This window comes from Salmo trutta, chromosome 16 (assembly GCF_901001165.1).
Source record: "Salmo trutta chromosome 16, fSalTru1.1, whole genome shotgun sequence".
NCBI classification, from domain to species: Eukaryota; Metazoa; Chordata; class Actinopteri; order Salmoniformes; family Salmonidae; genus Salmo; species Salmo trutta.
This window is the reverse complement of record NC_042972.1, coordinates 13,785,254-13,791,580: the sequence shown is the minus strand read 5'-3', so window position 1 is coordinate 13,791,580 and position 6,327 is coordinate 13,785,254.

Here is a 6,327-nt window from a genome sequence, read left to right as displayed (position 1 = left end):
CACCCCTTGACCTTTTCCACATTTGGTGACCGACCGCCTTGATTCGGTCTTATGTAGCAATGTTTGAAATTGTGTTTTTTACATTGGATAAAAGCAGTGACACAGAGATACAAAATGGTATATCATACACTGCATTTGAGGAATAATGGGGAAGTAATTCTGCTTTGGAAGCTGATAAACTTGTTAACGTCACTTTTGAGAAAACGGCCTTGACTGCTTTTGATCATACACGTTACGTTAGCTAGCGAGCCAGCCAGCTAACGTTAGCTAGCTAACAGTACACTTTAACTTTAAATGAAATTTACATTCTGTCAAAATTAGAAACGTGTAATATCTGAAAATGTAGCGAGCTGGACTATCTTACATCATGGATGGATGCTTCTCCCTGTCATGGATTCCATGGTTGCCCTTAGTTTGAAGATATAATCTGGAGACAGGTGTTTTTTTTCTCCATCTCTGTAATATGGTCTGTGTGTAGCTTGTGTAGAGGAGTCAGGCGCAGGACAGCAGATATGAGTAAATAAACGTAATTTACTCAAAATAGACAAATACAATACAATAAAGTGAGCCCACATAACGGACCGTCTTACATACACACAATTACTCACAAACAAACATGGGGGAACAGAGGGTTTAATAATGAACACGTAATTGGGGGATTGAAACCAGGTTTGTAAGACAAAGACAAAACAAATGGAAAATGAAAAGTGGATTGGCGATGGCTAGAAGGCCGGTGACGTCGACCGCCGAACTCCGCCCGAACAAGGAGAGGGACCAACTTCGGTGGAAGTCAAGACAATCTCCTTAGCTATCATACTCTAATTTCACTGATTTCAAAACTCGGTCCTTCAGAAAGTGGAAAGCAACACTTATCAATATATATATATCAAAAAGCTGTGTTAGACAGGATTACCAGCCCAAATAGACAGAAGCGTGCTATATGGCAGACCAATCCCAACTCATCTCTCCAAAAAACGCATTTTGATTAAAAAAAGTTTTTTTGTCACTAGCCTAAACACAATACCCCCATAATGCCAAAGTGGATTTTTTTGATACAGAATTTCATGGTATCCAATTGATAGTTAGTCTTGTCTCATCGCTGCAACTCCCCTACAGACTCGGGAGAGGGGAAGGTCTAGAGCCTTGCGTCCTCCGAAACACGACCCCGCCAAGCCGCACTGCTTCTTGACACACTGCTCGCTTAACCCAGAAGCCAGCCGCACCAATGTGTTGGAGTAAACACCGTCCAGCTGGTGACCAAAGTCAGCTTGCAGGTGCCCGGCCTGGCACAAGGAGTTGCTAGAGTGCGATGGGACAAGGAAATCCTGGCCAGCCAAACCCTCCCCTAACCCAGACAACACTGGCCTATTGTGCGCCGCCTCATGGGTCTCCCGGTCACGGCTTGGGGTCGAACCCGGGTCTCTAGTGATGCAGTGCCTTAGACAGCAGCGCCACTTGGGAGGCCAAAGTGGAATTATGTTTTTCGAGAATTTTACAAATCAATAAAAAATGTAAATATGAAATGTCTTGAGTCAATAAGAATTCAACCACTTTGTTATAGCGAACCTAACTTAGTTCAGGTGTAAAAATGTCACATAACAAGTCACATAATAAGTTGTATTTATCAGGTATGAAGGTAAGACCCAGATGCAGATCACGTCGAATAAACAATAGCAGGGGTCCGTAACCAGTGGTGGGGTACCGGGCGGCAGGCAGGGTCAGGGTAAGGTAGAGGTCGGTAATCCAGAGGGGGGCAAAGGTACAGGTCAGCAGGCTCAGGGGCAGGCAGAGTGGTCAGGCAGGCGGGCTCGGAGTCAGGAAGGGCAAGGGTCACAACCAGGAGGGCGATGAAAGAGAGACTGGAAAAAGCAGGAGCTGGAAATGGGAGACAAAGGGCTGTGAGACATGGGTTTGACTCTGGACACATGAAAGGTGGGATGTATATGAAGGATACGGGGCAACAGAAGACAAACAGCAGAGGGGCTAATGATCTTGGAGATGGGGAACGGGCCGATAAACCGGGGGGAGAGCTTGCAGGATTCCACCTGGAGGGGTAGATCCCGGGTGGATAGCCATTCCTTCTACTCGAGACGACACCGGGGAGCCAGCGTCCAATGGCGATCCGTTTGTCGTCGATACCTGGAGGTGGTCTTGATGAGTGCCGACCGGGCTCTCCTCCAGGTACGACGACAGCAGCGCACAAACATTTAGGTTCTAGATAGCACCTTTTTTTCTAAGAGTGTATCATACTAAATGGAGTGTCTCCAGATTTACATAAAGAATAATACAAAATGCTCTGAGACCAGGTTTCCGACTGTATGAGCTTTCGGTAGCCTGATTGCTTCCAGATTGACGATGAATCTGCACACAATGCATTCCTGATCACCTTCTGAAGTGGTCGGCCAAATCTGAGCACAATCCAGCCACAATGCAACTTTGTGCGTCTAGACCTGTCTTTTCAATGCGGTCTTTGTATTCTGATAGCAGAAGTCGCATGTGAGTGTCAAGTGTAGTGGTATGAGAGGTTTGAGTTGAATATATTAATGTCATTGTGTACAGTATAAGATTGTATGCTCTGACAATATCACCATAATTGCCATGACTGGTTTGACACAGTTGTATTGAATTGAAGGCACAACCTATTTCAATTCCCATAGGAATATTCATAATTTATGTCTGTCAAATGAATATCTCATCTTGCGTACCGTATTAAGACCCTTCTGATGTCTTCGGTCATGTATGTAGTAGTGATGCCTGGGTAAAATCATTGGGGAAGGCAAGCCAGTAAAAAAGCCATATTGTGGTATTTGCGTTGTTTGCTCAATAACCCATTCGTTCACACGCCCACGTGATAGACAATAAGGCTGTGAAACAAAAAGACAACAGTCACACAGTGGTGGAATAAATTCAACTGCACATATGTTTGTTTCATCACAAAACCGGAGAAGAACATTTGTCTGGTGAAGTCCACAAAGCAAATATTGCATGTAACAGACCTGCATCATGGTCTAGCAAGTTAATGTTTGACAGTTTACTAAACTACTGATTTAGAACCACAGAGTCAGCACAAAGACATCAGGAGCACTGCCTCCTCTATTCCAGCCCCATTTTAACTTAAACATTTAAACATCATCAAATCTATACGGCTATATTGTATATGCTTAGTTTAATACACTGAACATGTTAGAATTGAATATCAGATTAGGGACAGTTGAAACTAAGTATCATAGAAAAACGGTGTTTACTTTTTCTGTAGGTACGATACCAATTTGGACTAGCTCTCCAGTGGTTCAACGGGGTTCGAGTGGGGTTCGAGTGTTGTCGAGGATGTGTCGCAATGGCCCTGCTTAACAAATGGAGACTTTCCAGAAGAAGGCACCCTCAGTGTCGTTAAGTTGAAATTAGTCAGAGAACAGTTGGAGAAACTAGGGAAAGGCAAGAAAAATAACATAGAATTGGATAATTTTAGAAAGTGGGAAGTTGAAGCAGAGACAAGGACAGAGAGAGAGAGGAAACGTGCATAGAAGGGTGCAGAGGTAATGATGAAAGCTGAAGAAAGGCAAAGCAAGTAGGAACATACGTAAAGAAGAACTGTATCAACATCGTCCACCACCCTATGCTCCCCCACCTCAACAACAGCTACCACCTCCACAACAAGGACCCCCAGCAGCAGGAGTGGGGGCTGTGGGGGCAGACGGTGGAGAATCTGAGGAAGACGAAGAAGAAAAAGACACGCCTCTAACCACCATACACACTGAGTTCCAGAGTAGAATTCCGACACCTCAGGACCGCTCCCGCCAAGACCCTAAGCCTCCCGAGCGACTAGTCACCGAAATGACTTGTGAACTTGATCCAGATTTACAACCCCTCCCTCTCCTGTTTTCACACCACCCTCTGCCGCACTGTTTCCCCTCAATACCACATCCAGTGGAGGGTCATGACGCGAACGCCGCTCCAACCGTCCTAGTCCAGCGGAATTGGGAAATGGGAGAAAGAATGGACATCATGAAGGATCTTCCCCCTCCCCCTCACATAGAGAGGCACAATGGTGGAACCAGTTTTCCACCAGAATCTCATCCCCAGACTACAGTCTGGCCACATGCTGTACACAAGCTGCAGGAAGGGAGGAACAACAGAAGAAACTGGCAAGTGCCCAGCTGATGTTTTATGAGGAAGTGAACACAGGGAACTTGGGAGACAAAGGAAGAGGAAGGGGGTCTGGAAGAGCAAGAAAAGGAAGGGGCCGCGGAGGTGTTATAACTGTCAACAGCCTGGCCACATTTCAAGAAATTGCCCCCAGAACAGGGGGGCTATGGGTGGTTATGATGAAGCTGAGGTCAATGATATCTGCTATCCATCACCACCACATGTGACAGCATCTAACCCACAGGGTAGAGGGGGAAACCCGAGGTAGGATGAGGAGGAAGTAGAAGGAAAAGACAGCCAACAATGCCACTTTGGGGAGTATCCCATTTTATCTTCTAACAGTGCAGATTCACCTAATATGAATGTGTGTGTGGGCGGTGTGAATATTTCCTTCCTGGTCGATTCAGGGCCAACCATTACTATTTTATCTAAATGTAAAAATGTAAAAGTTCTGTTGTCAAAATATTTAATAAAGACCATTGGGGCATCTGGTAATCCAATGGTAGAGAACCTTACTAAACCTCTCTTGGTCAAACTTGGTTATAAAACTTTTGTTTATTGTCCTACCTCCCCTGTAAATTTCATGGGAAGAGACCTATTGTGTAAATTAGGAGTTAACATTTCTTGCAGTGAGGAGGACCTGGTAGTAACTGCTCCAAGCATCAGTGTCAATACCACGCCGGAAGTACCAGGCCATGATTGGTATTATTCATGGGACTTTTCTGACCCCTTTGACACACTGAATGCATTTGCTCAACCAGGCCAAACTAAGTCCGACCACTTACACTGCACTGCCAAATTTAGTCATGGTCGAAGGGCCATTTGTTTGAATCACTGTGGCATTATGAGAAAGAGCAGGAAGAGTTGAAAATATGTTATTTGTATGAAGGAACTTTGGGTGTGGTAGCTGATGTAACCATTGAACAGCAACAATTTTTCTCTGTGCCCCAATCAGTTTCCCGTATCTCTATCTCCAAGATAAAGGATACCAAATGGGAAGAATTTGGTACATGGGTGAGGGGCGTGAGGTTGGCAATGGATTGGGAGGCTCGCCAGACGGGAGAGAATTGTCCTCTGTGGTTGGGGCACGCACGCAGTGCACAGATGGGACAATGAAGTTCCTGTTCCCCTTGCACCTAACCAGCCCGCCCCTGACAGCGCACTGTTGTCTCAGGTTCCGGACTGTTTATGGGCAAAGGATGAATATGACATAGGGAAGATGAGAGGAGCAATGCCTGTGACCGTCTCTCCTAAAGGCACATATCAACCCCACAAAGCGTAGTACCCCGTGCATAAGTAGGCAGAGGCAGGCATTGGCAAAATCCTGACCTCTCTTCTGAGCAGGAGGGCTGTTGTCACCTGTACGTCATTACCTTGCAACACGCCAATTTGACCTGTTAGAAAAGCATCTGGTGAATGGAGAATGGTACAAAATCTTAGAGCTGTTAACGATGCAGTGTACGCCAGGGCCCCAGTTGTGTCAAACCCAGCCACTATCCTTTCCTCTGTCCCGCCAGATTCAAATTGGTTTACAGTTGTTGATTTGGCTAATACATTTTTTAGCATTCCTGTGCACCCAGATTCTCAGTACTAGTTTGCGTTTTCTTTTCAAAGACAGCGCTATCAGTGGGCGGTTCTGCCCCAAGGTTACGTTGCAAGCCCCCCCACAATGAGGGCCAACTTGCTGTCATTTGTGCCCCCTAAAGGGAGCACTCTTGTTCAGTACATTGACGACCTCCTTCTTTGCTCTCCTGACAAAGAATCATCATGTGAAATTGATACTGTTGCACTGCTAAAATTCCTAGCTGATAATGGCCACAAGACCTGAAAAAAAAACGAATTTCAATGTGTCCAACAAACTGTTAAGTATTTAGGCCATGTGATTACACCAGGAGGCAGGAGTTTGGCTACGGACAGGGTTCCTAAACCAAGTACAAAAGAACAGACGTTGTCACTGCTGGGAATGACAGGCTATTGTAGAGTGTGGTTAATTGATTACTCTAAAATGGTCCAACTTCTGTCTGATCTCATTCATTTGAAACCCTTGGCCATGGGGGATCAGTTTGAGTGCACTAAAGATGGTGAAAAACGGGCACTCTCATTGTCGCCTTGTTTGGGGTTATCTGATCACTCCAAACCTTTCCATTTGTTTGTTTTGGAAAAAAATGGGTTTATGTAATC